This window comes from Oncorhynchus mykiss, chromosome 13 (assembly GCF_057628025.1).
Source record: "Oncorhynchus mykiss isolate SJ-2025 chromosome 13, ASM5762802v1, whole genome shotgun sequence".
NCBI lineage: Eukaryota > Metazoa > Chordata > Actinopteri > Salmoniformes > Salmonidae > Oncorhynchus > Oncorhynchus mykiss.
The window spans coordinates 25,858,279-25,881,881 of record NC_143034.1 but is presented as its reverse complement, the minus strand read 5'-3'; the positions used below and the strand labels follow the sequence as shown (position 1 = coordinate 25,881,881).

Sequence of the window (23,603 nt, the reverse complement as noted above, 5' to 3'; positions counted from 1 at the left end):
ACGTCCGCCGTTGGTCCCTCTCCTTGTTCGGGCGGCATTTGCCGGTCGAAGTCACCGAACTTCTAGCCATCGCTGATCCTCTTTTCATTTTCCTTTGGTTTTGTCTTGTCTTCCATCACACCTGGTTCCAATCGCATCAATTAAATGTTATGTATTTAACCCTTTGTTCCCCCTCATGTCCTTGTCGGGGATTGTTTATTTGTAATTGTTTTGTGCACGTCTGTCCTGGTGTGCGTCGGGTTATGTACCCATTATTTGATTGTTCTGAATTCCGGTATTTTTTTTGTTATTAAACTGAGCAGTTTGGAAACACAGTTTTTGCTCTCCTGGGTCTGACTTCTCTGCCCGCAAGTACGCCCCTCTTACATATACCTTGAGGGCCAGCACATTGCTATGTGCAAAAAAAGCACACACCAGCGCAGAGAATCTCATACTGGCTGCTGCGATAGATGTGTGCACTGAAATCTAGGGAGAGTCACCCGCCAACAAACTTAAAACTATACCCCTATCCAATGACAACATGAGGAGGAGAATCCAGGACATGTCTGAGGACATAGCGTGCCAGACATCGCGCATCAGTGAAAATGGCCATTGTGCACTGCAGCTTGATGTATCCACAGATGTGGCTAACCATGCAATTGAAATGGTCTATGTTAGACACGTTTGGGATAATAACTTTGAGGAGCAGTTCCTTTTTAGTGCTGATTTGCCCACCAACACCACTGCAGAGGCTGTCTTTAACACAATTGATATGCACCTGGGCTCCGTTGAACAGGTCCGGGATGGATGCGTAGGTGTGACCGCTGATGTGGCAGCTGCCATGACAGGAAAGCACATTGCAGTAGTAAAGTGGATCCTGGAGAGAGTAGCGACTGCTTCCTACACAGGGAGGCATTGACAGCGAAGGACATGGTGCCTGTGTGTCAATTATATCAAAAAGAGTTTCACTAAAAGCAGGTGTTTCCAGGCCTTCTGTAGGGATATGGGGAGTGAGCACCAGTAGGTGCTTTATCATGCAGAAGTCCGCTGCCTTTCCAGGGGTTGGGTCGCTTTTATGAGCTTTGGGTGGAGATTGCTGCGTTTATTCCGGAAACGCAGCATTTCGATTGTGAGGAATGGCTCGCACAGGTTGCTTACCTGGCAGATATTTGAACAGAGTGACTAAGTTGATGCCTATCATTTGGGTAAATGTACATGTTTCTCAATGCTGATTTCGAGATTCAGAATCTGATTAACAAAGCGCACGGCGACCCACTCAAAAAAAAACATTAAACAGCATCTCATTAAACAGGAGACAAGATGACTGGATACGAGACCCCTTTTGAGTGGAGAAGGGAAGCGTCACGTTGCCGAGCAACAAAGAGGATCAGCTGGTGGAGCTGTCATTTGATCTTGGACTAAGCATGCGTGTCCCGGAAATGACACTGCCACAGTTCTGGTGAAGCTTAGTGGGAGAGTATACTGCTCTCGCCTGTCATGCAATCAGAATCATGCTACCGTTCAGCACTACCTATCTGTGTGAAAGTGGCTTCTCTGCTATGGCTGTGCTGAAAAGTAAAAGCAGAAACAAACTGGACAGCCAGCATGACCTCCGAGTTGCCCTGTCAACTATCACCCCAGATTTCAAACTGAAGAAACACCCCCAGCTTTCCCACCGGTAGGCCACATGCGCACGCACACACACACACACACACACACACACAACAAACAAACAGTTTAATGAGTTACAATAACTCACTAGATTCATTATTTTTAATGAATTCTGACATTCATATTACATGTTATGAACTGGTTAAAAACATACACCTTTAAAAAAAACTTTAAGCTTATTTATTATTATTTTTTTTAACCTTTCTTTAACTTCATTTAAAGTTGTGAAACTATTCACATGGTAATTGATGAATAATTCCTAATGATTGCTGTTTTTTCTATTTTAAAAACTGGTATGTGTTACTGTTCGTTAACATTATTGGACGGGTTTTGATGTCATGTTCTGAGTCTTACAATGTGTTACACCCCACTCCTAAACTGTACTTTAATTTAATTAATGGGTTATTCTCTTGAATTTATAATAAATGTTTTCTCCGTTAATTTGGCTGTGTAATTGTAGACCTGTTTACGTGCTGCCGTGCACTTTGTTGCTAATCTTACTTAGCTACCTGCCAACTTTACGGTTTTTACTTTTTAATTCCCGTTTTATATATTGTTGTTAATTTTCGCTCAACTTTTTTCATTCAACTTTTTGATCCCGGATGCTTTATTTGGATGTGCTTCGTCAGGCCCTCCACCAGCCAAAGCTAAGTAGCAACATTAACATTATGGATTCTAATTGCAGTTGCTGTACTAATATACAGGAAAACAATGCTCTTATGGCGAGGATAGCCGTGCTGCAAGTTCAACTTCAGACGCAATCGTTAGGCAAGGATAATTTAAGTGTAGGAAAGTATGAAACAGCGTCTGTGCCGCCAATAAGTACAGATAGTAGTATAAATCCCCTCACACAGTCCCCGCAGCTGGAAAACTTTCTCATGGCTTCTGGAAGAAAATGCTGTAGGAATGCTCAGCCGACAGAAACTTTCAACCGGTTCTCCCCATTAAAACTTCTCGACAACATTCCGCTGAAAAGGCAGAGCGCGAAATTAAAAAATATATTTTCGAAATATGTCACTTTCATACATTCACAAGTGCAATACACCAAATTAAAGCTTAACTTCTTGTTAATCTGCCCATCGTGTCCGATTTCAAAAAGGCTTTAAAGCGAAAGCACACCATATGATTACGTCAGGTCAGAGCCTAGTCACAAAAACACATACAGACATTTTTCCAGCCAAAGAGAGGAGTCACAAAAAGTCGAAATAGAGATCAAATTAATCACTAACCTTTGATGATCTTCATCAGATGGTACTCATAGGACTTTATGTTACACAATACATGTATGCTTTGTTCGATAAAGTTCATATTTATATCCAAAAATCTCAGTTAACATTGGCGCTATATGGTCAGTAATGTTGTGCCTCCTAACCATCCGGCAAATTTTCAGAGAGCCACATAACTTTACAGAAATACTCATAATAAACTTTGATAAAAGATACAAGTATTATGCACAGAATTATAGATATACTTCTTCTTAATGCAAACGCTGTGTCAGATTTCAAAAAAGCTTTACGGAAAAAGCAAACCATGCAACAATCTGAGTACGGCGCTCAGACACAAAAACAAGCCATGCAGATACCCGCCATGTTGTGGAGTCAGTAAAAGTCAGAAATAGCATTATAAATATTCACTTACCTTTGATGATCTTCATCAGAATGCACTCCCAGGAATCCCAGTTCCACACTAAATGTTTGTTTTGTTCGATAAAGTCCATCATTTATGTCCAAATACCTCCTTTTGTTAGCGGGTTTAGTAAACAAATCCAAACTCACGAGGCGAGGGCAAGTCCAGGAAAAAGTTCAGATGAAAAGTTCAGAAATGTATATTACAGTTCGTAGGAACATGTCAAACGATGTATAGAATCAATCTTTAGGATGTTTTTAACATAAATCTTCAATAATGTTCCAAACGGAGAAATCCTTTGTCTTTAGAAATGCAATGGAATGCAGGTCGCTCTCACGGGTGCACATATGATCAGCTCCTGCCACTCTGGCAGACCTCTGGTTGAATCAGCTCTCATTCACCCCCACTTCACAGTAGAACCCTCAAACAACTTTCTAAAGACTGTTGGCATGTAGTGGAAGCCCTAGGAAGTGCAATATGCCCCCATAGACACTGTATATTCAATAGGCAATGAGTTGAAAAACTAAAAACCTCAGATTTCCCACTTCCTGGTTGGATTTTTCTAAGGTTTTCGCCTGACATATGAGTTCTGTTATACTCACAGACGTCATTCAAACAGTTTTAGAAACTTCAGAGGGCTTTCTATCCAATACTAATAATATGCATACAGTAGCTTCTGGGCCTGAGTAGCAGGAAGTTTACTCTGGGCACGCTTTCATCCGAACGTGAAAATGCTGCCCCCTATGCCAAACAGGTTATTAAGCAACGGGTCAGAGTCCGAGGCCGAGCCTTCTCTGTTCTCTCCTCCTCCTGTTACGAGGTCTGAGACACCGGAGCCTCCCACCATTAGCTCTGACAAATTGAAAACCCTAGACATTGCAGACTCCATTACCCGTAGTATTAGACTTAAAACGAATAATCCAGTGACCATATACTGTTTACCAGGGGGCAGGTCTACCGACATTAAGGCAAATCTGAAGATGGTGCTGGCTAAGGCTAAAACTGGTGAGTGTAGAGAGTATAGGGATATTGTTATCCACGTCGGCACCAACGATGTTAGGATGAAACAGTCAGAGGTCACCAAAGCTTCAGCAGGTGTATCAGCTAGAAAGATGTGTCGGCATCGAGCAATTGTCTCTGGCCTCTTCCCAGTTAGGGAGAGTGATGAGCTCTACAGCAGAGTCTAAAAACTGTGTTCTGCCCTCCCAAAAGATAGAATTTGTAGATAATTGGCCCTCTTTCTGGGACTCACCCACAAACAGGACCAAGCCTGGCCTGCTGAGGAGTGATAGACCATCCTAGCTGGAGGGGTGCTCTCATCTTTTCTACGAACATAGACAGGGCTCTAACTCCCCTAGCTCTACAATGGGATAGGGTGCAGGCCAGGCAGCAGGCTGTAAGCCAGCCTGCCAGCTTAGTGGAGTCTGCCACTAGCACAGTCAGTGTAGTCAGCTCAGCTATCCCCATTGAGACCATGTATGTGCGTCGATCTAGGTTGGGCAAAACTAAACATGGTGGTGTTCGCCTTAGCAATTTCACTGGAAAAAATACCTCTTCCATTCCTGTCATTATTGAAAGAGATTGTGATATCGCACATCTCAAAATAGGGCTACTTAATGTTAGATCCCTTACTTCCAAGGCAGTGATACTCAATGAACTAATCACTGATCATAATCTTGATGTGATTGGCCTGACTGAAACATGGCTTAAGCCTGATGAATTCACTGTGTTAAATGAGGTATGAGTGACCACATCCCCCGCGTATCCCGCAAAGGCAGAGGTGTTGCTAACATTCACGATAGCAAATTTCTGTTTACAAAAAACAACAACTGTGTTTTCATCTTTTGAGCTTCTAGTCATTAAGTCTATGCAGCCTACTCAATCACTTTTTATAGCTACTGTTTACAGGCCTGAGCTGTATACAGCATTCCTCACTGAGATGCCTGAATTCCTATGGGATCTTGTAGTCATGGCAGATAATATTCACATTTTTGGTGACTTCAATGTTTACATGGAAAAGTCCACAGTTCCACTCCAAAAGGCTTTCGGAGTCATCATCGACTCAGTGGGTTTTGTTCAACATCTCTCCGGACCTACTCACTGTCACAGTCATACTCTGGACCGAGTTTTGTCCAGTGGAATAAATGTTGTGGATCTTAATGGTTTTCCTCGTAATCCTGGACTATTGGACCACAATTGTATTACGTTTGCAAACGCAACAAATAATCTGCTCAGACCCCAACCAAGGATCATCAAAAGCAGTGCTATAAATTCTCTGACAACCCAAATATTCCTAGATGCCCTTCCAGACTCCCTGCACCTACCCAAGGAGGTCAGAGTACATAAATCAGTTAACCACCTAACTGAGGAACCCAATTTAACCTTGTGTAATACCCTAGATGAAGTCGCACCCCTAAAAACAAAAAACATTTTTCATAAGAAACTAGCTCCCTGCTGTACAGAAAATACCTGAGCCCTGAAGCAAGCTTCCAGAAAATTGGAATGGAAATGACGCCACACCAAACTGTGGAAGCCTTCCGACCAGCTTGGAAAGACAGTACCATGCAGAATCGAAGAGCCTTCACTGCTGCTCGATCATCCAATTTTTCTAACTTAATTGAGGAAAACAAGAACATTCCAAAATGTTCCATTCTTTTATACTGTCGCGAAGCTAACTATAAAGCAGCATTCCCCAAGAGGCTTTCAATTCAGCAGTGATAAATTCATGAACTTCTTTGATGAAAAGATCATAATCAGTAGAAAGCAAATTATGGACTCATCTTTAAATCTGCGTAATTCTCCAAAGATCAGTTGTCCCGAGTGCACGACCTAGGATCAAGGGAGACACTTAAGTTTTTAAATACTATATCTCTTGACACATGGATGAAAATAGTAATGGCCTCTAAACCTTCAAGATGCATACTGGACCCCATTCCAACTAAACTACTGAAAGATCTGCTTGCTGTGCTTGGCCCTCCTATGTTGAACATAATAAACGGCTCCTTATCCACCGGATGTGTACCAAACTCACAACAAGGGGCAGTAATAAAGCCTCTCTTGAAAAAAGCCCTACCTTGACCCAGAAAATCTAAAAAAATTAATCGGCCTAAATCAAATCTCCCATTCCTCTCAAAAAATAATGTAAAAAGCTGTTGCACAGCAACTCACTGCCTTCCTGAAAACAAACAATGTATATGAAACGCTTCAGTCTGGCTTTAGACCCCATCATTGCACTGAGACTGCACTTGTGAAGGTGGTAAATGACCCTTTTAATGGCGTCAGACCAAGGCTCTGCATCTGTCCTCGTGCTCCTAGACCTGCGTTTGATCCCATCGATGACCACATTCTTTCGGAGAGATTGGAAATTGGTCTACACGGACAAGTTCTGGCCTGGTTTAGATCTTATCTGTCGGAAAGATATCAGTTTGTCTCTGTGCATGGTTTGTCCTCTGACAAATCAACTGTACATTTTGGTGTTCCTCAAGACTCTGTTCAAGGGCCACTATTGTTTTCACTATATATTTTACCTCTTGGTGATGTCATTCGTAAACATAATTTGAACTTTCACTGCTATGCGGATGACACACAGTTGTACTTTTAGATGAAACATGGTGAAGCCCCAAAATTGCCCTCCCTGGAAGCCTGTGTTTCAGACATAAGGAAGTGGATGGTGGCAAATGTTTTACTTTTAAACGCGGACAAAACAGAGATGCTAGTTCTCGGTCCCAAGAAACCAAAAAATATTCTGTTGAATCTGACAATTAATCTTGATGGTTGTAGAGTCGTCTCAAATAAAACTTTAATGGACCTCTGCGTTACTTTGGTCCCTGAACATATCAAGACTGTTTCAAGGACAGCCTTTTTCCATCTACGTAACATTGCAAAAATCAGAAACTTTCTGTCCAAAAATGATGCAGAAAAATGTAACCATGCTTTTGTCACTTCTAGATTAGATTACTGCAATGCTCTACTTTAATTCTCTTTTTCTCAAATTTTCTCTCTTTCGCCATCTCTCTCTCTCTTTCTGTCTTCTCTCGCAGGACCTGAGCCTCAGGACTACATGGCTTGATGACTCCTTGCTGTCCCCAGTCCACCTGGTTGTGCTGCTGCCCCAGTTAACACTTCTACTTGTGGCTATGGAACCCTGACCTGTTCACCGGATGTGCTACATTGTCCCAGACCTGCTGTTTTAAACTCTCTAGAGACATTAGGTGAGGTAAAGATACTCTAAGCCAACTGACATTTACTCCTGAGGTACAGTAGCAATACCACTTAAATATTTAGGGCCATTTGCTCTCACCAAGAAATACTGCCATCTCGGGCTTCATGAATATAAATTAAAGTCTGAATTCAATGGAAATGAAGGATTTCCCGAATGCATAAGTACTCCCCCTACCTCTCTCTCTCTTTTCTTCCCCCTTTCCATCTATCAGAGGAATCATTTCTTAATGAAAGAAATAGACCCTCAATTCCTCAACTCATCACACTGTAATATGTCAGGTGGGCCCGGGAGAGACCTAGTGGGAAAGACACTTACTTCTTAGTTGCAGTGCAGGGGGAAAGCACCACCACACCGAGCAGAGCGCTCCCACACTTTTTCCACCTGAATTTAATATAAGGTGGTTGAACAGTGTCGAGGGAGTGAGGGGATCAAGGCAAGGCCCTGGCTCTAGAAGGAGGCTACTCTGAGTCTATCACTCTATAACAGGGTCTCCAGGGGTGCATCTCTCTTTAAGGTCTCTCGGCTCAGGGCTTGGTTCTGTAGCTGTGTGTGGGTGATATTATGTTGCAAGTGACTATTAAAACTTTCAGGAGTTGGTGTATATGAGATGACATAACAGGGAAATCATTTCAGGCGTATTTCTGGAGAAACATCCATGCCGAACATGGGAAACAAATCCATACTTCACTCAGTAACAGGCCTACAGTGAGTGAGTTGTGCACCACATGCAAGGGCTACTTTTACAACTATGCATGAATACACAAAACACAGATTTTAATTCCATGGCTTAAGGTAAAAATCAATGCAACTCATAACAGTAATGTATACAAAAGGCGTCCATTTGGGCTCCTAGGCCCAGAATAATGATATACAAAAAGGAAGCTATTTTGGCTTTTGGCCCAGCCCTACCTCATCCAGATGCACTAGGAAGGTGACGTTAGTGTGCAGGTCGGCAGTAAGCTTGCCCTCTCTGGTGGAGAGAGAAAGGCCTTTTGGAGCCCTGTTGGGACACATCTGCTTCCTGGGTGTGTACATGTCCTTGACTCCCTTGACGCAGTTGTTGGACACCACTTTTCGGTACCTTAACCTTTCTGATCTCCCCATCCCGGATCCGGGATCGTGAATACAGACTCAAGCTCATTACCATAACGCAACGTTAACTATTCATGAAAATCGCAAATGAAATGAAATAAATATGCTAGCTCTCAAGCTTAGCCTTTTGTTAACAACACTGTCATCTCAGATTTTCAAAATATGCTTCTCAACCATTGCAAAACAAGCATTTGTGTAACAGTATTGATGGCTAACGTAGCATTTAGCATTAGCATTCAGCTGGCAACATTTACACAAAAAAACAGAAAAGCATTCAAATAAAATCATTTACCTTTGAAGAACTTCAGATGTTTTCAATGAGGAGACTCTCAGATAGCAAATGTTCAGTTTTTCCTGGAAGATTATTTGTTTAGGACAAATCGCTCTGTTTTCTGCGTCACGTTTAGCTATGAAAAAACCCCTGTATCCAGGATTGTGTAAATCTATCAGCAAGCTCATTAGCATAACACAACGTTAACTATTTATGAAAATCGCAAATGAAATGAAATAAATATGCCATCTCTCAAGCTTAGCCTTTTGTAAACAACACTGTCATCTCAGATTTTCAAAATATGCTTCTCAACCATAGGAAAACAATAATTTGTGTAAAAGTAGCTAGCTAGCGTTAGCATTTCGCATTAGCATTTAGCGTTAGCATTAGCGTTAGCATCCAGCACGCAACATTAACAAAAACATAAAAGCCTTCAAATAAAATAATTTACCTTTGAAGAACTTCTGATGTTTTCAATGAGGATACTCTCAGTTAGATAGCAGATGCTCAGTTTTTCCAAAAAGATTCCTTGTGTATTAGAAATAGCTCCTTTTATACATCACATTTGGCTACCAAAAAAAATCTGAAAATTCAGTCCTCAAAACGCGAACTTTTTTCCAAATTAACTCCATAATATCGACTGAAAACATGGCAAACGTTGTTTAGAATCAATCATCAAGGTGTTTTTCACATATCTCTTCATTGATACATCGTTCTTGGACACATGCTTTCTCCCCTGAATCAAATGGTAAAGTAGAAGCAGCTGGCAATTGCGCACCGAATTCGACGCAGGACACCAGGCGGACACTTGGAAAATGTAGTCTCTTATGGTCAATCTTCCAATGATATGCCTACAAATACGTCACAATGCTGCTAAGACCTTGGGCGAACGACAGAAAGTGTAGGCTCATTCGTTGCGCAATCACAGCCATATAAGGAGAGAATGGAAAACAGAGCTTCAGAAATTCTGCTAATTCCTGGGTGATGCATCATCTTGGTTTCACCTGTAGAATGAGTTCTGGGGCACTTACAGACAAAATATGCATAGTCGAGCATCTTTTCGTGACAAAATATTGCGCTTAAAACGGGAACGTTTTTTATCCAAAAATGAAATAGCGCCCCTAGAGCTCTAACAGGTTAAGAAGATACCATATAAATGAGTTAGAACATGTTTAGTATGGTTTACTGAGGTTATTTCTTCATGACACCACTAGTTAACAAGGCTAAGGTACTGGTCACATTCATCAACGAAGCTTGACTAGAAATCGCAAACTTTTTATTTTTAACCTCAAAGTGATTGTGGAAGTGACAGAGCAAGTGAACAAGACTTGCTATTCTTTGACTAAACTTAAAAATGCTTAGTAGTTACAGTGCCTTGCGAAAGTATTCGGCCCCCTTGAACTTTGCGACCTTTTGTCACATTTCAGGCTTCAAACATAAAGATATAAAACTGTATTTTTTTGTGAAGAATCAACAACAAGTGGGACACAATCATGAAGTGGAACGACATTTATTGGATATTTCAAACTTTTTTAACAAATCAAAAACTGAAAAATTGGGCGTGCAAAATGATTCAGCCCCTTTACTTTCAGTGCAGCAAACTCTCTCCAGAAGTTCAGTGAGGATCTCTGAATGATCCAATGTTGACCTAAATGACTAATGATGATAAATACAATCCACCTGTGTGTAATCAAGTCTCCGTATAAATGCACCTGCACTGTGATAGTCTCAGAGGTCCGTTAAAAGCGCAGAGAGCATCATGAAGAACAAGGAACACACCAGGCAGGTCCGAGATACTGTTGTGAAGAAGTTTAATGCCGGATATGGATACAAAAATATTTGCCAAGCTTTAAACATCCCAAGGAGCACTGTGCAAGTGATAATATTGAAATAGAAGGAGTATCAGACCACTGTAAATCTACCAAGACCTGTCCGTCCCTCTAAACTTTCAGCTCATACAAGGAGAAGACTGATCAGAGATGCAGCCAAGAGGCCCATGATCACTCTGGATGAACTGCAGAGATCTACAGCTGAGGTGGGAGACTCTGTCCATAGGACAACAATCAGTCGTATATTGCACAAATCTGGCCTTTATGGAAGAGTGGCAAGAAGAAAGCCATTTCTTAAAGATATCCATAAAAAGTGTTGTTTAAAGTTTGCCACAAGCCACCTGGGAGACACACCAAACATGTGGAAGAAGGTGCGCTGGTCAGATGAAACCAAAATTGAACTTTTTGGCAACAATGCAAGACGTTATGTTTGGCGTAAAAGCAACACAGCTGAACACACCATCCCCACTGTCAAACATGGTGGTGGCAGCATCATGGTTTGGGCCTGCTTTTCTTCAGCAGGGACAGGGAAGATGGTTAAAATTGATGGGAAGATGGATGGAGCCAAATACAGGACCATTCTGGAAGAAAACCTGATGGAGTCTGCAAAAGACCTGAGACTGGGACGGAGATTTGTCTTCCAACAAGACAATGATCCAAAACATAAAGCAAAATCTACAATGGAATGGTTCAAAAATAAACATATCCAGGTATTAGAATGGCCAAGTCAAAGTCCAGACCTGAATCCAATCGAGAATCTGTGGAAAGAACTGAAAACTGCTGTTCACAAATGCTCTCCATCCAACCTCACTGAGCTCGAGCTGTTTTGCAAGGAGGAATGGGAAAAAATGTCAGTCTCTCGATGTGCAAAACTGATAGAGACATACCCCAAGCGACTTACAGCTGTAATCGCAGCAAAAGGTGGCGCTACAAAGTATTAACTTAAGGGGGCTGAATAATTTTGCACGCCCAATTTTTCAGTTTTTGATTTGTTAAAAAAGTTTGAAATATCCAATAAATGTCGTTCCACTTCATGATTGTGTCCCACTTGTTGTTGATTCTTCACAAAAAAATACAGTTTCATATATTTATGTTAGAAGCCTGAAATGTGGCAAAAGGTCGCAAAGTTCAAGGGGGCCGAATACTTTCGCAAGGCACTGTACTAAAGAAAATATAACTTTTAACCCTGAAATTTAATGTCTGACACAAGACGTACAATAGTTGTCGTTCACTTTGACAAAACTCCAAAATGCTTACTAACTCCTAGACAAAACTTGACTATTAACCTTGGGGAATTTTGAAATGCGTGATACCTATTCAGGGTTATTAACATGGACCATAATATGACGATCATAATGCTTTAAAAAATGTAATGGAAAACATTTAATAAAACTGAAAGATATTTTACCTTTCATTGAGCAGAAATATACAGAAGGGTTGCTTTCACTTAGAATAGACAACATAGAAACGCTACAAAATAGTGTCCCTATGTGCAACTCACCCTGTGCTGATGAGGTACTTATGTCCTTAGCTGTAGCTCCTTGATACAACAGCTGGGTTGAACCAGAACGCTGGTAGACAGTTCCCTTCTCTACGCCATAATCACTATAACAAATCACCTACAGAATGTGATCAATATCAACACTTTACCTGTACCTAATGTATATGTACATTTCTACCTCAATTACCTCAAACATCTGCAGGTCAACTCGGTACTGGTACCCGTGTATATAGCCAAGTTATCGTTGTTCTATGTATTTATTATTACTTTTCTATATTTTTCTCTCTGCATTGTTAGGAAGAGCGCGTGAGTAAGCATTTCACTGTTCGTCTACACCTGGTGTTTACGAAGCATGTGATAAATACAATTTGATATGATTTTGATCCCAAGGACATACAGTATTACTGTGTTATATGTTACAGCTTCCCTTTCCTATCCCCTCAGCATAATACAAATAATAGATCATCTTTGCATCATTATTATATATTGATTGAGCTACGGTTGACAAATGCTCCAGATCAGCAGAGGTAGGAAGACTGAGGCCTGGGGGACTCTATGTCAACACAGGCAGCCAGATCAGGGTTGGCTGACTTCCACCGGCTGACGTTAGCTACCTCCCAATCACAAAGTTATTTACATCAGGCAAAGCAGGTTAGGCAAGTGCCGATTCTAATTATGACACTGTCATTGATTTATCAATTAATTACCTAGCCTGAACTAACAGGAAGCAACAACGCCTGAGGTCCGTCTAGGACTCCCTATGGTCTGGTCTGGCCTCAGTGTGATTAGGAACCTCCCCCACTTTATTGACAGGCTGTCAAGTGAAGTTATGGTGTTATGGTTGGTCGGGATAATAGTTATAAGGGACCAAGGGAGTCCAATGAGGGTACAGTGTCCAGTTAAGAACATAACAGCACCACTGAATCACAGCTTTGGTAATTTATTGATTCAATTCATTTCCATTAAGTCAAACAAAAGTATGGTGTCCAGTTTAGTACATTATAGTCATGCAGACTCCCAGGGTGTTTTGGTTACATATTAATACCAATCTCTCCTCACTTATTATTAATAGAATATATAAAGTGTGATATTGTAAGGGAGGAAAAAGATACAAACAATACCTCACAACCATGTAAACAGAAAGAACTGAACTAAATAGGGAGCTGATGAGACCAGGTGAGAAACAAACACAGGTGAAATCAATGAACAAAAAATGAACGACAGGGCTACGTTCCACAACACAAAGAAACAGGACTACGTTCAAGAACACAAAGAAAAAGAACACAAGGTTGACCAAGAAAAGAAAAGCAGAACCTCACCGATATCTATGTATGTACACTGAATAAAAATATGAACACAACATGGAAAGTGTTGTTCCCATCTTTCATGAGCTGAAATGAAATATTACAGAAATGTCCATGCGCACTTAAACATGACTGAGCTCAAATGGTGTGCACAAACTTGTTTATATCCCTGTTAGTGAGCATTTCTCCTTTGCCAAATTAATCCATCCACCTGACAGGTGATTAAACAGCATGATAATTACACAAGTGCCCCTTGTGATGTGGACAATAAAAGGCCACTCTTAAATGTGCAGTTTTGTCGCACATCACAAAGCTACAGATGTCTCAAGTTGAGGAAGCGTGAAATACAGAGATGTTGCCTGAGAATTTAATGATAATTTCTCTACCAACTCCAGTGCCAACACCAGTGTCATTTTAGAGAATTTGGAAGTATGTCCAACCATCCTCACAACTGTAGACCACCACGTATGTCGTCGTTTTCCGTTTTCTGATGTCAACGTTGGGAACAGAGTGCCCCGTGGTGGCTGTGGGGTTATGGTATGGGCAGGCATAAGCTACAGAAAACAAACACAAGTCAATGTTATCGATGGCAATTTGAATACACAGCAATACCATGACAAGACCCTGAGGTCCATTGTGAGGCCCATTTCTTTTTTAGGTATCTGTGACCAACGGATGCATGTCTGTATTTCCCAATCATGTGAAATCCATAGAATAGGGCCAAATATTCTTTTTTTCAATTGACTGATTTCCTCATATGAACTGTAACTCAGTAAATTATTTGAAGTTGTTGCATGTTGCGTTTATATTTTTGCTCAGTATTTAACCTCGGTTTTCAGTCTGGTCACTGTCCAACTTTGGAATCAACCCCTGGACCTTTTGTTCACAGAACAACAGAACAACAGAATAACAGGCCAATGCATTGTCACCCTGTTATGTAATAAAGTTCTACTGTTATTCACTCGGAACGTTTCTCAGAGAGATTGTTTTTAATTTTTTAATTTCAATGTCTCTATCACCAGCTGTAGAGCGAGAGAGAGAGAGAGAGAGAGAGAGAGAGAGAGAGAGAGAGAGAGAGAGAGAGAGAGAGAGAGAGAGAGAAGCCATGTAGTAAAGGAAGGACATTTATCAAATAATAATTTCAGTACCAAAATAATTTAAAACAACTATCACAGGAGTCAATGGATTCTAATTGTCTGACCTGACACCGCTGGCATTTATATACAAATGTATCTTTGCTTTTCTCTTCCCTGCCTTTAGAAGATTAAAAACAGAGAGAGCACTGACACCGAAAATGAACCGAAAATGAACCAAATGAATGGGATCCTGAAATATGTATTTGTCAGAGTGTGCGCAACTGGTCAAAGGAAGTCAGGTGCAGGAGAGCAGAGATGAGTGAACAAAAACACTTTAATCGGGCAGAGGAAAACAGCCGGACGCAACTGCGATAGTGCACAAAATCACACAACATTGTACAAAATAACAAAACCACGGGATAACAATACCCGGCGCAAAACCAGCCTGTAGCGTCATACATGTAACGAACGAACAAAACCACACACAGACATGGGGAGGAACAGAGGATAATCTACATGTAGAGTAATGAGGGAATGTACCAGGTGTGCGGGAAAACAAGACAAAACAAATGGAAAATGAAAGGTGGAGTGGCGATGGCTAGAAGACCGGTGACGTCGACCGCCGAACGCCGCCCGAACAACGAGAGGGACCGACTTCGGTGGGAGTCATGACAGTATTAAATCCAAAATTGGCTTAAATGGGAGAACATATACAAAGTGTCATACAACATGTCACTCTCTTTTATGGACAATGAATGCTGAACTTCTGTTTAACTAGTCATGTTTAGGTTTGAAAAATAAATCATTTGTGATAAGATGTTCTAGGACATGTGTTCATGTGTCATATTATACTGCAAATTGTGAGTTATTATACTAGTATACTATAAGTACCATTCAAAGTCCTGGGCCCGACAGATACTCGACTCAGCAGAGAGGACTTCGGTGTAGTCTTTTCCCAGCATGCAATAGTTTCCTAGTCTGCGTTTGATATTTTCTGTTTCTGGCCCATCACACACGGCTCGCCCTGTGAAACACATACAGGATATTAATCCATATAGTGAACGCACATGGGAAAACAGTATGTCATTTTCAAATGTCAAATTAGCATAGAACAGCAAGTCAAACCATTCTTATGTTAACCTATTGAGCTTATACGAACTACGCAAACACTGGAAGTACGCTATCTACCATATAAAAACATTGGTACCCTGAGGAAAATGGGGGAGGGGCATGCTTTTTCAATTTCAGTCAGGGGGAGGGTTTACTATTTTTCTGGAAATAGTAATACAGGCATTGGTGTAATGATCATCCCTTCGACAATAAATGTAAATCTGACCATCCCCCCTGGTGAGACAAATCCGTGACTTGTCAGTGAAGAGCACTTCTTGCCAGTCCTGTCTGGTCCAGTAACGGTGGGTTTGTGCCCGTAGGGGATGTTGTTGCAGGTGAAGTCTGGTGAGGACCTGCCTTAAAACAGGCCTACAAGCCCTCAGTCCAGCCTCTCTCAGTCTGAGCACTGACAGTCTGAGCACTGATGGAGGAATTGTGCGTTCCTAGTGTAACTCGGGCAGTTGTTGTTGCCATCCTGTACCTGTCCCGCAGGTGAGATGTTCGGATGTACCGATCCTGTGCAGGTGTTGTTACACGTGGTCTGCACTGCGAGGACGAAAAGCGGTCTGTCCTGTCTCCCTGTAGCACTGTCTTAGCCGTCTCACAGTACAGACATTGCAATTTCTTGCCCTGGCCACATCTGCAGTCCTCATACCTCCTTGCAGCACGCCTAAGGCACGCAGATGAGCAGGGACCCTGGCATCTTTCTTTGGTGTTTTTCAGAGTCAGTAGAAAGACCTATTTAGTGTCCTAAGTTTTCAAAACTGTGACCTTAATTGCCTACTGTCTGTAAGCTGTTAGTGTCTTAACAACCAATTTTTACGAATGCTCTTTGAAAGACAGGGTCCTGAAAAAGGGACGTTTCATCTTTTGTTGAGTTTAGCATCTCAATGTGTGCCCGAATCATCCCTGATTCTCTGGTGCGCAATAAGTGCCACAACTGTGGTCACAATCAAATGATCCATAGAATATAATATGTGCTATAGGTCTAGGCTATATGAAGAGCATGCTAGGAGAATCACAGGGTAAAGTTATATTTCTAAGAAAATGTACTTCAGAGTTTTTTGCGCTGCTGGGATGGTGTATAAAAAACTAGGTTTCACTGCGTTACACATTGCAATGGATAGGCATTTCCAATCATGAGCCCAGGCCTGCCCTGCTCTTGCGGATATAAACTATTTTGTGCTGCCTAACAAATGAATGCTCTTAAGGTGGCCCCTTAACTTTTTGGATATAGGGGGCGCTCTTTTAATTTATGGATAAAAAACGTTCCCATTTTAAACAAGATATTTTGTCACGAAAAGATGCTCGACTATGCATATAATTGACAGCTATGGAAAGAAAACACCCTGACAATTCCAAAACTGCAAAGATATTGTCTGTGAGTGCCACATAACTAATGCTACAGGAGAAACCAAGATAAAACTTCAAACAGGAAGTGAGCCAGATTTTTGAGGCGCTGTGTTCCAATGTCTCCTTACAGTGCCTTGCGAAAGTATTCGGCCCCCTTGAACTTTGCGACCTTTTGCCACATTTCAGGCTTCAAACATAAAGATATAAAACTGTATTTTTTTGTGAAGAATCAACAATAAGTGGGACACAATCATGAACTGGAACGACATTTATTGGATATTTCAATCTTTTTTAACAAATCAAAAACTGAAAAATTGGGCGTGCAAAATTATTCAGCCCCTTTACTTTCAGTGCAGCAAACTCTCTCCAGAAGTTCAGTGAGGATCTCTGAATGATCCAATGTTGACCTAAATGACTAATGATGATAAATACAATCCACCTGTGTGTAATCAAGTCTCCGTATAAATGCACCTGCACTGTGATAGTCTCAGAGGTCCGTTAAAAGCGCAGAGAGCATCATGAAGAACAAGGAACACACCAGGCAGGTCCGAGATACTGTTGTGAAGAAGTTTAAAGCCGGATTTGGATACAGAAAGATTTCCCAAGCTTTAAACATCCCAAGGAGCACTGTGCAAGCGATAATATTGAAATGGAAGGAGTATCAGACCACTGCAAATCTACCAAGACCTGGCCGTCCCTCTAAACTTTCAGCTCATACAAGGAGAAGACTGATCAAAGATGCAGCCAAGAGGCCCATGATCACTCTGGATGAACTGCAGAGATCTACAGCTGAGGTGGGAGACTCTGTCCATAGGACAACAATCAGTCGTATATTGCACAAATCTGGCCTTTATGGAAGAGTGGCAAGAAGAAAGCCATTTCTTAAAGACATCCATAAAAAGTGTTGTTTAAAGTTTGCCACAAGCCACCTGGGAGACACACCAAACATGTGGAAGAAGGTGCTCTGGTCAGATGAAACCAAAATGTAACTTTTTGGCAACAATGCAAAACGTTATGTTTGGCGTAAAAGCAACACATCTGAACACACCATCCCCACTGTCAAACATGGTGGTGGCAGCATCATGGTTTGGGCCTGCTTTTCTTCAGCAGGGACAGGGAAGATGGTTAAAATTGATGGGAAGATGGATGGAGCCAAATACAGGACCATTCTGGAAGAAAACCTGATGGAGTCTGCAAAAGACCTGAGACTGGGACGGAGATTTGTCTTCCAACAAGACAATGATCCAAAACATAAAGCAAAATCTACAATGGAATGGTTCAAAAATAAACATATCCAGGTGTTAGAATGGCCAAGTCAAAGTCCAGACCTGAATCCAATCGAGAATCTGTGGAAAGAACTGAAAACTGCTGTTCACAAATGCTCTCCATCCAACCTCACTGAACTCGAGCTGTTTTGCAAGGAGGAATGGGAAAACATTTCAGTCTCTCGATGTGCAAAACTGATAGAGACATTCCCCAAGTGACTTACAGCTGTTATCGCAGCAAAAGGTGGCGCTACAAAGTATTAACTCAAGGGGGCTGAATAATTTTGCACGCCCAATTTTTCAGTTTTTGATTTGTTAAAAAAGTTTGAAATATCCAATAAATGTCGTTCCACTTCATGATTGTGTCCCACTTGTTGTTGATTCTTCACAAAATAATACAGTTTTATATCTTTATGTTTGAAGCCTGAAATGTGGCAAAAGGTCGCAAAGTTCAAGGGGGGCGAATACATTCGCAAGGCACTGTATATGGCTGTGAATGCGCCAGGAACGAGCCTACACTTTGTCGTTTCCCCAAGGTGTCTGCAGCATTGTGACGTATTTGTAGGCATATCATTGGAAGATTGACCATAAGAGACTACATTTACCAGGTGTCCGCCTGGTGTCCTCCGTCGAAATTGGTGCCTAATCTCCAGCTGCATGTATTTTCCCATGTGATTCAGAGGAGAAACCAAACTGCCACGAATGATTTATCATCGAATAGATATGTGAAAAACACCTTGAGGATTGATTCTAAACAACGTTTGCCATGTTTCTGTCGATATTATGGAGTTAATTTGGAAAAAAGTTCGGCGTTTTGATGACTGAATTTTTGTTTTTTTTTCTTAGCCAAACGTGATGAACAAAACGGAGCGATTTCTTCTACACAAATAATATTTTTGGAAAAACTGAACATTTGCTATCTAACTGAGAGTCTCCTCATTGAAAACATCCGAAGTTCTTCAAAGGTAAATGATTTTATCTGAATGCTTTTCTTGTTTTTGTGAAAATGTTGCCTGCTGAATGCTAGGCTTAATGCTATGCTAGCTATCAATACTCTTACACAAATGCTTGTTTTGCTATGGTTGAAAAGCATATTTTGAAAATCTGAGATGACAGTGTTGTTAACAAAAGGCTAAGCTTGAGAGCCAATATATTTATTTCATTTGCGATTTTCATGAATAGTTAACGTTGCGTTATGGTAATGAGCTTGAGGCTATAATTACGATCCCGGATACGGGATTGCTCGTCGCAACATTAAGAGGCGGGTCAAAGGCTTCTTCCGAATTTGTCCCAAAAATTATATATGTGTGTCTGCGCAGACTAGGCCTACTGATGCCCTGTTCAGTTTGAGAGGGAGAAATCAAAGATTAAAAGGAGGACCGGAGGTAAGCTTGCTACTGATATAATGGATTTTAATAAAACAATATATTTCGTTGCCCATATTGAAGCTACTTATCAGAGTTGTTGACTTCACTATAAGCCATATTTAAGCCATTTACATAATCTACGTTAATATGTAGCAGCAGGAGTTTAATTTGCTTTATGCTATTAACAACAAAAGGGCTTTGTGTTGGAGCCTATTTCTTCCTATTCAAGAAATAAGAGTTGTACCTGTTTGACAGATGCAATTATGGGCTACTATCCATAGATTTCGTAAGCCAATTGCTTCAGATACCATGCACTGCGGCGTAGAAACCCCATGGGCCGGCCGAGGCATGACGTGGGATGGGAACCTGCCGAGCCAACCGAGGCAAGGAAACCTCTCGAGCCAGCTTGGGCCTGACGGCCCGACGATCCAGCTTAGGCACCCCCGGTTCCATCGGCGCCGGAATCCAAGCCCGGCATCACCAACAAAACAAGAAAACTCATGGACCGGCTAAGGCATAGGAGCCCAACGAGCCAGCTGAAGCATGACATGGGATGGGAGCCTTCCGAGCCAACCATGGCAAGGAAACCTCTCGAGCCAGCTTGGGTGTGGAAGCCCGACGAGCTGGGTTGGGCACCCCTGGTTCCTTCGGCGGCGGCCCCGGGTCCGGCGTCACCAACAAAACAAAAATAACTCCCTGATGTTTCTTGTAGTGGTTTCCACATTCTGAAAGGATCAACGCAGAAATGAGAAGCAGGTACAGGGAGTGAAGGTTTAATAGCTGAGGGACATGAAATGGAACAGGAACAGCGTCTGGACAGGAACAAATAACAAACACTATACGACATGAAACGGAACAGGAACAGCGTCTGGACAGAAACACATAAACACTATACGGACAATGCAGACAACAGGAACACAACCAAGGAACAGGTATACAGGAAGTAATCAACAAACTGAAGGAGTCCAGGTGAGTCCAATGAGCGAAGCTGCACATAATGTTGGTAACATGTGTGTATGATAACGGGTAGCCTGGCGCCCTCAAGTGCCATGGAGGGGGAGCGGGAGCAGGCATGACACATTCCCTGTTGAAGATTAGCCATAGGTCCGAGACAAAGTGTCCGAAAAACCTTGAAAACCAAAGGAAGATAACCTCACTGTTCCTTCATAATTTTTTTCAACAATTACCTCAAGTCTATGAGTAATTGAATATTCCTAGTTAAATATGTCTATCAGTCCTCATCTCCCATTTAGACGTCTGTTAATAAAGACGAGACATCAGTATTCGTTTAATTAAAATTCCTCCCTCCCACTCCTATATTCTATCCTCCCCATCCCCTCATACCTTCTCTCCAAGAGGAACAGGGTTCCCAAGAGAACGAGGAGAGAAATTACATAATTCCTCCCTTTCACCAAAACAATGGAAGAAAGAAAGATTAAACACGTCATACCTCCATTTCTCTCTCCGTCCATCTCCAATAATCTCTCCCCCTCAAAAAAAAACAAGTGTCCCAGCACAGTGAGTCAAAACACATCCTCCCTCCAGTTCTCCATCTCTCGCTACCCCCGCTCTCTCCTCACCAAAAGGAACAGGGTCTCAAAAGAACAGAGGACAAAATAACATCATTCCCCCATCTCTAGATCATTTGTCACTACTCATCTCATCCCTCATCCTCCATCGTCCCTACTCACGTCATGATCTGGTTCTCTGTCCCGGCCTCTGCCAGCATCCCGTCCACGAACAGAGGCACCAAGGAGAAGCTGGTCCACGGCAGCCCCTCATCAAAAATTATCCTGGAACAGATTTACAACACAATAACACATCAAATGAATCCCAAATGCCACCCAGGGCCCATAGGGCTCTGTTCTAAAGTAGTGTAGGCTACTAGTAAATAGGGTGCCATTTGGGATGCAACAAATCCCATATGTGGATACCCGCTCGTCGAACATCTCATTCCAAAATCATGTTCATTACTCTGGAGTAGGTCCCCCCTTTGGTCCCCCTCCAATCTTCTGGGTTTTCCGCTAGATGTTGGAACATTGCTGCGGGGATTTGCTTCCATTCAGCAACAAGAGCATTAGTGAGGTTGGGCAGTGATGTTAGGCAATTAGGCCTGGCTTGCAGTTGGTGTTTCAGATGGTGAAGCGTGATTCATCACTCCAGAGAATGTTTCCACTGCTTCAGAGTCCAATGGCAGTGAGCTTTACACCACTCCAGCCAACGCTTGGCATTGCACATGGTGATGGTTAGGATTTTCTGCAGTTGCTAGGCCATGGAAACACATTTCATGAAGCTCCCGACAAACAGTTATTGTGCTGACGTTGCTTCCAAAGTCAGTTTGGAACTCAGTAGTGAGTGTTGCAGCACTTAGCGGTCTCCTTCTGTGAGCTTCTGTGGTCTACACGTTGCTGCTGAGCCGTTGTTGCTAGACATTTCCACTTCACAACAGCACTTACAGTTAACCGATGCACCTCTAGCAGCACAGACAATTTATGAATTGACTTGATGGAAAGGTAGCGTCCAATGACTTTGCCATGTTGAAAGTCACTGAGCTCTTCCATAAGGCCATTCTACTGCCAATGTTTATCTATGGAGATTGCATGGCTGTGCGCTCAATTTTATACACCTGTCAGCAACGGGTGTGGCTGTAATAGTATTCAGACCATTTACTCAGTACTTTGTTGAAGCAACTTTGGCAGAGATTACAGCCTAGAGTCTTCTTGGTTATGACGCTACAAGCATGGCACACCTGTATTTGGGGAGTTTCTCCCATTCTTCTCTGCAGATCCTCTCAAGCTCTACAGTGGACGGGGAGCGTCGCTGCAGAGCTATTTTCAGGTCTCTCCAGAGATGTTCGATTGGGTTCAAGTCCGGGCTGTGGCTGGGCCACTCAAAGACATTCAGAGACTTGTCCTGAAGCCACTCCTACGATGTCTTTGATGTGTGCTTAGGGTCATTGTCCTGAGTACACTGCAGCAGGTTATCAACAAGGATCCCTCTGTACTTTGCGCCGTTCAACTTTGCCTCGATCCTGACTGGTCTCCTAGTCCCTGCCTCTGAAAAACATTGACACAGCATGATGCTGTCACCAACATGCTTCACTGTAGGGATGGTGCCAGGTTTCCTCCAGACATGACTCTTGGCATTCAGGCCAAATAGTTCATGTTTATCATGGTCTGAGAGTCTTTACGTGCATTTTGGAATACTCCAAGTGGGCTGCCTTGTGCCTTTTACTGAGGAGCGGCTTTCGTCTGGCCACTCTACCATAAAAGCCTGATTGGTGGAGTGCTGCAGAGATGGTTGTCCTTCTGGAAGTTTCTTCCATCTCCACAGAGGAACTCTAGAGCTCTGTCAGAGGGACCATCAGGTTCTTGGTCACCTCCCTGACCAAGGCCCTTCTCCCCTGATTGCTCAGTTTGGTTGGGCGGCCAGCTCTAGGAAGAGTCTTGGTGGTTCCAAACTTCTTCTATTTAAGAATGATGGAGGCCACTGTGTTCTTGGGGACCTTCAAGGCTGCAGACATTTATTTGTTGGTACCTTTCCCCAAATCTATGCCTCAACACAATCCTGTCTCGAGGCTCTACGGGAAATGGAAACAGGATGAACCTGAGCTCAACTCTGAGTCTCATAGCAAAAAGTCTGAATAAGTATTTAAAGATCAAATTAAAATCAAATAAAACGTTATTTGTCACATGCGCCGAATTCAACAGGTGTAGGGAAACCTTAACATGAAATGATTACTTACAATCTCTTAACCAACAGTGCAGTTCAAGAAGAGTTAAGAAAATATTTACCAAATAAACTAAAGTAAAAAATTATAGAAGTAACACAATAACAAGGCTATATACAGGGGGTACTGGTATCGAGTCAGTGTGGGAGGTACAGGTTAAAGTACAGGTCATTTATACATGTAGGTAGGGGTGAAGTGACTATGTAT

The 23,603-nt window shown here is 42.1% G+C and overlaps 1 long non-coding RNA gene and 1 pseudogene across 2 annotated transcripts in view; both read right to left on the bottom strand.

The window, feature by feature from the left end:
* LOC110487300 (VPS10 domain-containing receptor SorCS3-like) overlaps positions 1 to 23,603 on the bottom strand; it is a 433,335-nt pseudogene that overhangs the window by 46,267 nt on the left and 363,465 nt on the right. The gene's annotated exons all lie outside the window — the stretch shown is intronic.
* LOC149978797 (uncharacterized) lies at positions 7,298 to 9,859 on the bottom strand. The gene is made up of 2 exons (XR_016485771.1): positions 9,313 to 9,859; positions 7,298 to 8,944 (listed from the first exon to the last, which is right to left on the bottom strand). It is a non-coding gene; the product is annotated as an uncharacterized LOC149978797 (long non-coding RNA).